This window comes from Carcharodon carcharias, chromosome 8 (assembly GCF_017639515.1).
Source record: "Carcharodon carcharias isolate sCarCar2 chromosome 8, sCarCar2.pri, whole genome shotgun sequence".
Lineage (NCBI taxonomy): Eukaryota > Metazoa > Chordata > Chondrichthyes > Lamniformes > Lamnidae > Carcharodon > Carcharodon carcharias.
The window spans coordinates 151,543,015-151,554,590 of NC_054474.1; positions in this window are offsets into that span (position 1 = coordinate 151,543,015).

Below are 11,576 nucleotides of genomic sequence, written 5' to 3' on the forward strand. Positions count from 1 at the left end.
ATAGGTAAACCTATCTCTGTGTCATGTGTGTGTGTATATATCTATATATATATAAATATACATATAAATATATATGTATTTTAAGGACCAATAAGAAAAGTTGAACATTGGTTCATTGTAAGAGGATTTCTGGAGGCTAATTTCAAGATTGCTAAGTAGAGAAATTATTTTGAAGCAGAATTATTATCTTGAACTGCTAGCTCTGGCTGTCAAGCAATTTAGTATTTGTGTTTCAGAATTGTCAGTTTAGCTGTTTGCTAGATTAAAAGGATTTGTGTCTTTTATATTGCTGCCTTCATTCCTTGAGCTATATACATTTGCCACAAATGAAACCTCCCCCTTACCTGTCTGTTGTTTCTTGGGGGCACGAGAAGCTGTACAATCTACTCTTATTTCTTATGTTCCTTGTGTGTTTTTGTTTGCCTGGTTGGATCATCTTGGTTTTTCTCTCATCTCCCTCAACAGAACCAAGGTGTGCTTTATTGTTGAGTCATGTAATCAATGGACCACCTCCTACCAAATAAGGATCACTTCTGAGATTCCTTTTTCCCTTGTATGCTATGCAGGAGAAGTGGGTAGAAGATGCAAGGCGTGTGTTTTGATCTTAGTTTATCCTCCAGATAAATCTATGTTCAATGATTGAGGCGTGGCCATATTGAAGATTAGTTGGTAATCTTAAAAGGAGATTGGCATTGCATATCGTGGCAATGTTGCTGTGAAATTCTTCACCCTTTTTGTAATGAGCTGTGCAGGAGAAGGCAGGGTTACTTTTGATACATTAACCAGAGTTTTTGTCACTGGAATTAAAAATGACACAATAGGACAGAGAGAACACCTCCAAGACATTGACATGAATGTAGAATTGGATTGATTTAAGCAGATCTTTTTCATTTTCCTGTGCCAAGTATAAGCTGTCATTTGTCTGTTCAGATACAAGACCACCGACTGTCCACTGCTGCCAGTCACACATCGTCCAGAAACTCCTCCTCCACTTTGGTAACATTGCTGTGTTTGGTCTAGTTTTTCTTGTCCTTGTTAAGCCACCTACAGTAAATGCAATCTACAATGGGTCGCCTATCTCAAAACACCATTTTTTAAAATTCCACTTCAACACGAACTGATAAGGAACTCAGCATTTGTTCTACACTGTGCAAGATCACATCTATCCCCTCAACTTTGAATTCTGGCACAAGGAAGCAAATCCATGCTGTGAATGAAGGCAATCAATGAAGAAATATTTATTTTGCAGTGTAAAATTCTTCATGCTACTGAATTCAGTCATGAAAAAGACTGGCGAACTTACAAAAGTTGTGAACCGAATTGAGGGCTAAGATAGCAGAGACTGTTATAATCAAAAGCCAGATTTAATCGTTCAGAAATGATGATGAAACCATCATCATAATGAAATAGCCCTGATCAAACTCTTAAATGATATTATCTGTGTCTGACTGTGGTGAATTACCCCTCCTTGATTCCTCCGAATCTTTTGACATGTATGGCCACATCATCCTCCATCAACACCTCTCCAACATTGTCCAGCTGGACTGTCCTTTGTTCCACTCTTACCTAGCCAATCATGGTCAATGGATTTCCTGCAATGGCTTCTCATTCCACCCTTCGTTGTAACCTCTGGAATCTCCCAAGGGTCCTCATGCTCTTCCTTATTCACAAGAATCCAAAGGTGTAAGACCAGGTTCCACATTTACAGTGATAACCAGCTCTGCCTTTCCATTATCTCCCTCAATTACACCACTGCCTCTGTGTTGCCAGATTGCTTGGCTGATGCCCAGTTTTGGATGAGCTGCAACTGCCCTAAATTAAGAATTGATAAACTGAAACAATCATCTTTGGTCCTGCTATGAACTAGGTACTGTTGTCAATGATTCTGGCCACTGTCTCAGTTGAGCCAGGCAGTTCACAACCTCGGCATACTATGCAATCCTGAACTGAGCTTCCAAACCCATAGACTCTCCAAAAAAGCCACTGACTTCCACCTCTAGCATTGTCCACATCTGACCTACCACAACATATCTGCGTAAGAACAGGCCATTCATTGAGATCATGCTTGATCCATATTCCTTGATACCCTTACAAAACAAAACTCCAATCTGTTAAATTTCGACTGTCCCACCATCCACAGCCTTTTTGGGGAGCAAACTCCAGCTACCCATTGCCTTTCACAAACCTCACCCTGCCCTAGGTAGCTTATATCTTTCCCCACTGCCATATTTACTATTCAATGAGGACATGGGTGCTTCCCCACTGACAATAAAAGCCATCCCTTATGTACAGACTTTGCTGATACCAAAAATAATCCGAGTCCCAGGAATCTGAAACCCCCCAACCCTTCTACATCACCTCTCCAATCACAGTGATAATCCTGATCTTTCTCTCCCAGTCTGTTCCACTGTGTGGCAATAGGAGTACCGCATACATTACTATGCTAGAGGTTCTGTTCCTTAATTTAGCCACTTGTCCTCCCATTCCAGAATCTTTTGTAGTCAGTCCATGATGCCTTGAGCCCCGGCAACTGAGAACCAATATATCATTCAGACCAGAAGCATGGAATGATACAGTTTTGGAGGAAGAACAAGGAGATGCGATATAAAATAAAGAATACAATTCTAAAGGGGGTGCAGGAGTAGAGAGGCCTTGGGGTATGTGTGCATAAATCATTGAAGGTGTCAGGGCAGGTTAAGAAAGTGGTTAATAAGGTATGCAGAATCCTGAGCTTTATAAGGGGAGACATAGAGTACAAATAATCCTGACTTGGAAATATATCCCCCTTCCTTCACTGTCACTGAGCCAAAATACTGGAACACTTCCTAACTGCATTGTGGGTGTACCTACACCACATGGACTGCAGCGGTTCAAGAAGGCAGCTCATGAATGAATACATTTTTAAAAATCAAGGAGGCTTTGATGAAACTTTAGTTGGTCAAATCAGCGTTTTATAGAGTAAGTATGTCCAATTCTGGGTACTACACTTTAGGGTGGATGTGAAGGCTTTAGAGAGGGTTCAGAAAAGATTTACAAGAACGGTTGAAGCGATGAGGAACTTCAGTTATGAGGATAGATTGGAGAAATTGGGGCTGTTTTCCTTAGAGGGGAGAAGGTTGAGAAGAGATTTGGTAGAGATATACAAAATTATAAGCGGTCTGGGCAGAGTTGAAATGGAGAAACTGTTCCCATTGACAGAAGGATCGAGAACCAGAGGACACCGATTTAAGGTGGTTGGCAAAAGAACCAACGGTGACATGAGGAAACTCTTTTAAACAGCAAGTGGTTAGTATCTGGAGAGTGTGGTGGAGGCAGATTCAACTGTAGCTTTCAAAAGGGAATTGGATTGTTATCCGAAGAGAAATAATTTGTAAAGCTACAGGTAAAAGGCGGGAGTGTGGGACTATCTGATTTGCTGTTGCAGAGAGTCGGCATGGAAACAATGGGCCGAATGGCCTCCTCTGCTATAACCATCCTATGATTCATTCAGGACACTTTGCTGCTGAAACATTCACCATTCATGTCTTTTCACCTCCAGCTTTGACTATTCCAATGCTCCACTGCCTGGCTCTTCAACCCCCATGCTCCATAAATTCCAAACTCTGCTGTCCATATCATATCCTACATCACCTTGAGCTTGCCCCTGTGTTCACAGACGTACATATCATATCCTACATCACTTGAGCTTGCCCCTGTGTTCACAGATGTACATATCATATCCTACATCACCTTGAGCTTGCCCCTGTGTTCACAGATGTACATGTGGCTCCCAGTTGCCCAATATCAAGATTTCAAAATGAGCATCTTGTGTTCAAATCCCTCCCTGGCCTCTGTCCTGCACATCTCAATAACCTAGAAATAACTCTGCTTTCCTCCAAACGTCTCGCTCAGTCGATCTTATTTCCCCCATCTCTAATATTTTTATACCTAATAAAAGTGTTCGAAGGAAATGAAAACAGTTTTTGAATGTCACGATGATACATCTCCCAAATAAAAAGCAGATGCTGGCTAAAGTGAGGAAGTTGTTCGATTGCTATAAAAGCCTAGCTGGCTCATCAATGTCATTAAGTAAACGAAACTTGCCGTGATGACTTGGCCCAGCCTTTGACTCCAGTACCACATCAACATTGTTCACTCTTAATTTGCTCATGAAGTGGCCTAGAAAGCCATTCGGTTTTACTGCAGGTAGGCAAAGATTTTCTCTAAAAACAGAAGTGCGTCAAAGTCCCTCCCCAAAAAACAGTATACGTTTTCAGGGGACAGCATGTCCCCTGCCCTTCCCCCCACCCTCCACAGCCCTTTGGGAGAAAATTCTCATCCGTACAAAATCTTGGCTGACACTCAGTGAGCCAATGCTGAGGGAATGCTGAACTGTTGGAGGCGTCATCTACTGGATGAGATGTTAAATGTCTGCCACCCAAATGGATATATAAGATCCCTTGGCACTATTCTAAGATGAGCAGGGAAGTTCTTCCCGGTGTCCTGAGCTCAATCAACTGGATTATCTGGTCATTTATCTCATTGCTATATGTGGGAGCTTGCTGTGCACAAATTGGCTGCTGAGTTTCCTACATTAAAAAAGTGACCAGATTTCACAAAGTACAAAGGACATATCTTCTGTTTCTTGTTCCATGACCACTCTGATTCTGCACCACCAACTTTTTACTCCTTTACTCTCTCCTCACTTCCATTCCATCACAGACCTTCCCTTTTGTTCTTTTTCTACCCTCTTCCTGTTTTATCTGCTCCAAGCCTACCCTATTTCTAATTTTTCCCAGTTTTGATGAAAGATCATTGACCTGTTAACTCTGATTCTCTCTGCACAGAAGCTGAGTATTTCCAGCATTTCCTGATCCTATTATCCCAAAGCACTTAATTGGCTGTAAAATGCTTTGGGTTGTCCTGAGGTGGTGAAAGGTGCTATTTAAATGTAAGTTTTCCTTTTTGATGAACAGTGATCCTCCCACTGGATGAAGATTCTCCCTTCCCTTTGTAAAATAACTTTGCTAGCCAGTGGCAAGCGGGCCAATAGCTTTGCCAAGCTCCTCCACTGTGTGTCCAGATCTGCCATGACAAGTAAGCTTTCTATGGTGTATAGAGCTTCCTCAGTGACTGTGTTCTCTGTAGAGTCCAATTCTAGATAATGTTCCACTCATTTCTCCAACTGGCTATTGCAGTTGGTGATGACCTTCACTGTCTTTGATTTCAGTGGAGCCGTTTTCTTTGCAGATGGACCTGTTGCCTTTTTGATCCCTTCATACATGCCCCTAACATTCTCTGTGTCAGAGGACAGCTGGATGTTCTGGCAGAGTTATGACCAGTAGCCACTGGGGCACCGCCTACCAGTTTGTTGGATTTTACATGGTGACTCCTCGCGCATCCAGAGTCTTCTTGCTCAGATCTCTCTTGTAATTAACGAGAGTGGATTACTTGGTTTCAGTGACAGGTTCCATCACAGTGATGTTGGTCTTGAACCTGTCAGCATTTTTCAGCCCTTGCTCCCCATATGTTGAGAGTGCGGTATTGTAGGTGGAGTCTCGAAGCATATTCCATTTCGTTTCTGCACTCTGTGTGGAAATGTCGGAGAGCGCCTGTTCAATTGAGTGACAGAACTGTTCGCTTTTATCTGGGTAGGCAATACAGATGACATTGATAATGAGGATGGTATTTTCACTTCGAATGATAAAGCTTCCTCAACCCAGTGCACTCCATGAAGTGATCTGTATCACAGTCAGCACTGTGGTAGCTGCATGTGTTGCGAATACTATTCAGAGAGTCATCTCTGATGATGATTAGATCCAACTGGTACTAATGCCCTAATCTTGGAGGTCTGCAGGACACCATGTGGCATGGCTTGAAACTTGCTGGTTTTCCAGTGCAAAGAGTTGTACAAGACCAACTCTTGCAGACTGGCGCATTCCAAGGGCTTCTCAAGGGCAATTAGGGATAGGCAATAAATGCTGGTCCAGCCAGTGACACTCTTATCCCATGAAGGAATAAAACGGTCCAGGACTATGTGCTGAGGGACACACTAAAGCTTGGGGCAGCTGCCGCAGAGGCACAATGAGGAAAGGCCACTGTCTAAGGCCTTTGAGCCATGGTATACTGAGGGGCTGGAAACTGGATAGAACCCCTCGGGCTGTATGTTTGCCATGTAACTGCACTGCACTGGAGTATTGCTTTAGGCTGCATTAGAGTGCTTCAGTTCGAGTTTGGTGAGGGGGGAATGTTTAAGGGTTAATTTCTATTTAAAATCTAATCTTAATTTAATTTAGCAACTAGCTAAAAGTTGCTCTATGGGTTGAGAGAAGGTGAGTTTTAGTTCAGTTTTAAAACCGGGGTTATACAGGCTCTGCTTACAGCTGCAGCTAGTAAATTAGTTAACTGGCTTAACCAGGTTTTCAGAAGCTAGATTCAGATACCATAAGAGTAAGACATTTACAGTGCTGCTTTTGTCTGTACTGGAGCACTTCAATTGGAGTTTGGTGAGAGAGAGAGTTTGGTGAAGTGGGAAGGAGTAACAAGAGCGGCAGCCTTGGGAAGTAGAGCCTAGTAAGTATTTCTTCTGTCCTTAATATTCTTTAAACTAAAGGAAGTGAAAGTAAAGGGAGTAATTTAAGGGTAGGTCATGGCAGGGCAGCTCGGCCAAGTGGAATGCTCCTCCTGTGCAATGTGGGAAGTCAGGGACACTTCCAGTGTCCAGGGTAACCATATGTGCCGGAAGTGTCTCCAGCTGCAGCTACTTGAGACCCATGTTTTGGAGCTGGAGCTGCACCTGGAGCCACTATGGAGCATCCACAAGGATGAGATCTTTGTGGATAGCATGTACAGTGAGGTGGTCACACTGCAGGCAAAGAGTGCACAAGCAGAAAGGGAATGGGTGACTGCCAGGCAGAGTAAAAGCATTAGGGAGGGAGTGCAGGAGTCCCCTGGTTCCATTCCCTCACCAATAGGTTTTCCATTTTGGATACTGCTGGGGGAGATGGTTTCTCAGGGGAATGCAGCAAAAGCCAAGTCCATGGCACCACAAGTGGCTCAGCTTCACGGAATGGAGGAAAAAAGAGTGGGAGAGCAATTGTGACAGGGGATTTTATTGTAAGGGGAACAGATAGATGTTCCTGCGGCTGCAGATTTGACACCAGGATAGTATGTTGCCTCCCTGGTGCCAGGGTCAAGGATGTCACTGAGTGGCTGCAAGACATCCTGAATGGGGAGAGCGAACAGCCAGTGGTTGTGGTCCATATTGGTGCTAACGACATAGGTAAACAGAGGGGTGAGGTCCTGAAAGCAGAATCTAAGGAGCTGGGAAATAAATTAAAAAGCAGGATCTCAATGGTAATAATCTCAGGATTACTCCCAGTGCCACGTGCTAGCGAGATCAGGAATAGGAGAATAGACCAGATGAATGTGTGGCTGGAGAGATGGTGTAGGAGGGAAAGATTTAGAATCCTGAGGCATTGGGACCAATTCTGGGGAAGATGGGACCTGTACAAGCTGGATAGGTTGCACTCCAGTAGGACCAGGACCAGTGTCCTTGCAGGGGTATTCACGAACACTGTGGGGGAGGGTTTAAACGAGATTGGCAGGGGGATAGTAATCTGAGTGGGGAGACACAAGAGAGGGAAACAAAGATAGTAATGAAATACAGAAAAGTAGAAAGCAAAAGTGGAAGACAGAGGAAACAAGGGCTAGTAGCAAATAGGGCCATAGTACACAAAAAGATATGTAAAAATGTTAAAAAGACAAGTCTAAAGGCACTGTATCTGAATGCACAGTGCATTCGCAACATGGTAGATGACTTAAATGTGCAAATAAGTGTAAATGGGCATGATATGATTGCAATTACGGAGACATGGCTGCAGAGTGACCAAGGCTGGGGACTAAATGTCCAAGAGTACTTGATATTTAGGAAGGACAGGCAAAAAGGAAAAGAGGGTGGAGTGGCATTGTTAGTTAAGGATGAAATCAGTGCAATAGTGAGAGAGGATATTGGCTCAGAAAATCTAGATGTAGAATCAGTCTGGGTGGGACTAAGAAACAACAAAGGGTGGAAAACATTAGTGAGAGTTGTCAATAGGCCCAACAATATTGATAAGTTAGGGGACGCCATTAAACAGGAAATTAGAGATGCATGTAACAAGGGTGCTACAGAAATCATGGGTGACTTTAAAGCAAATACAGACAAAGCATACTGAATTAGCAATAATACTGTGGCAAATGAATTCCTGGGGCGGAATTTTACGGCCCTGTTTTGTCAGGGGCAGAGCTGTAAAATGTAGCGAGCCGTTCAAAACTGCATTGCCTTCGGTGGAATCGTAAAATCCCACCCCTGAAATGTGTATGAAATGGTTTTTTAGACTGGTATTTCAAGGAACCAACCAGGGAACAGGCCATTCTAGATTTGGTATTGTGCAATGAGAAGGGTTTAATTAATAATCTTGCTCCGTGGGAATAGAGAACAGTGACCATAACATGATAGAATTCTTCATTAGGATCAAAACTGAAATGGCCTGATCTAAAACTAGAGTCCTAAATCTTAACAAAGGAAACTACGAAGGTATGAGGCATGAGTTGGCTAAGGTAGATTGGGAAACTTCATTAAAAGGCATGATGGTGGATAGACAATGGCTAATATTTAAGGAACGAATGTTTGCATTACAACAGTTACATATTCCTGTCTGGCGCAAAAACACAACAGGAAAAGTGGCCCAACCATGGCTAACAAAAGAAATTAAGGATAGTATTAGGCCCAAAGAGGAGTCATACAAAGTTGCTAGAAAAAGTAGCAAGCCTGAGGATTGGGAGCAGTTTAGAATTCAGCAAAGGAGGACCAAGAGATTGATTAAGAAGGGAAAATAGAGTATAAGAGTAAACTTGGAAGGAACATAAAAGCGGACTGTGAAAGCTTCCATAAGTATGTAAAAAGAAAAAGATTAGTGAAGACAAATAAAGGTCCCTTACAGTCTGAAACGGGAGAATTTATAATAGAAAACAAGGAAATGGCAGAGCAATTAAGCAACTACTTCAGTTCTATCTACACGGAGGAAGACAGAAACACTAGGGAATCAAGGATCTAGTGAGAAGGAGGAACTGAAGGAAACTAGTAATCCTAAAACAATAGCGCTGGAGAAATTAATGGAACCGAAAGCATATAAATCCCTAGGGCCCAATAATCTACATCCCAGGGTAGTAAAGGAGGTGACCATGGAAATAACGGGTGCGAAAGTTGTCATCTTCCAAAATTCTGTAGATTCTGGAACAGTCCTGGCAGATTGGAGGGTGGCAAATGTAACCTCACTATTTAAAACAGAAGGGAGGAGAAAACAGTGAATTACAGACCGGTTAGCCTAACATCAGTAGTAGGGAAAATGCTGGAACCTATTATAAAGGATGTGATAACAGCACACTTAGAAAATATCAGCGGGATTAGACAAAGTCAACATGGATTTATGAAAGGGAAATCATGTAGTTCTTTGAGGACGTAACTAGCAGAATACATAAGAGAAAACAAGTGGATGTGGTCTATTTGGATTTTCAGAAAACTTTTGGTAAGAGGTTAGTGTGTAAAATTAAAGCACATGGGATTGGGGGTAATATATTGGCACAGATTGAGAATTGGTTAGCGGACAAGAAACAGAGAGTAGGAATAAATGGGTCTTTTACAGAGTTGCAGCTAAGTGACTAGTGGGGTACTGCAGGGATTAGTGTTTGGGTCCCAGCTATTCATAATTTTTAAAAATTCATTCTTGGGATGTGGGCTTCGCTGGCTGGTCCAGCATTTATTGCCCATCCCTAGTTGCCCTTGAGGAGGTGGTGGTGAGCTGCCTTCTTGAACCGCTGCAGTCCATATGGTGTAGATACATCCACAGTGCTGATAGGAAGGGAGTTCCAGGATTTTGACCCAGCAACAGTGAAGGAATGGCGATTATTTCCAAGTCAGGATGGTGAATGACTTGGAGGGTAACTTCCAAGTGATGGTGTTCTCATGTATCTGCTGCCCTTGTCCTTCTAGATGGTAATGGTCGGGGGTTTGGAAGGTGTTGTTGAAGGAGCCTTGGTGAATTCCTGCAGTGCATCTTGTAGATGGTATACACTGCAGCTACTGTGCACCAGTGGTGGAGGGAGTGAATGTTTGTGGACGTGGTGTCAATCAAGTGGGCTGCTTTGTCCTGGATGGTGTCAAGCTTCTTGACAATTTATATCAATGATTTGGATGAGGGAACCAAATGTAATATTTCCAAGTTTGCTACTGACACAAAACTTGGTGGGGATGTGAAAGATGAAGAGGGTGTTAAGAAGCTTCAAGGTGATTTAGACAGGTTGAGTGAATGGGCAAATACATGGCAGATGCAGTATAATGTGGATAAGTATGAAGTTATCCACTTTGGTAGGAAAAACAGAATGTCAGAGTATTATTTAAATGGTGCTAGATTGGGAAATGTTAATGTACAAAGGGACCTAGGCATCCTTGTACACCATCACTGAAAGCAAGCATGCAAGGTACAGCAAACATTAAGAAGGTAAATGGTATGTTGGCCTTCATTGTGAGAGGACTTGAGTACAGGAGCAAGGATGTCTTACTGCAGCTGTACAGGGCCTTGGTGAGACCACACTTTGAATATTTTGTGCAGTTTGGTCTCGTTATCGAGGAAAGGACATACTTGCCATAGAGGGAGTGCAGTGAAGGTTCACCAGACTGATTCCTGGGATGGCAGGATTGTCATATGAGGAGAGATTGGGCCAACAAGGCCTGTATATACCGGAGTTTAGAAGAATGAGAAACGGTCTCGTTGAAACATATAAAATTCTGACAGGGATGAACAGACTGGATGCAGGGATGATGTTTCATCAGGCTGGGGTGCCTAGAACAAGGGGCCACAGTCTCGGGACATGGAGTAGACCATTTAAGACTGAGATGAGGAGAAACTTCTTCACTCAGAGGGTGGTGAACCTGTGGAATTCTCTACCACAGAAGGCTGTGGAGACCAAGTCACTGAATATATTTAAGAAGGAAATAGATTTCTGGACTCTAAAGGCATCAAGGGGAATGGAGAGAGCACATGGGTATAATGTTGAGGATCAGCCATGATCATATTGAGTGGTGGAGCAGCCCGAAGTACCAAATGACCTACTCCTGCTCCTATTTTCTGTATTTCTATGTAATGAATCTTGTGAATATTAACTGTAATTGTAAATGTAATGAGTAACATACAGCTTTGGAAGAAACTGATCTGGTCAGCACATTGTGGAATATTAACTTTGAAAGGTGATGTAAAGTACTTTATGAATTTTATGAATAAAGTATATTTTTGGGGGAAAAATCCTTGTGCCATGGATTATTCTACATGGAGCAGAGCAGCGCAGAGGAATTGTGCTCAGCTCATAACCCAGAGGCTGATGGATCGAAACCATTCTCTGATATGTACATTCTCATTTGCAGCATCAATTCAGACTAACACTCCCCAGGGGCTATTGTGTTCAATGGGGAGTTGCCCCCTTTCCCCAGGGGCTATTGTGTTCAATGGGGAGTTGCCCCCTTTCCCCAGGGGCTATTGTGTTCAATGGGGAGTTGCCCC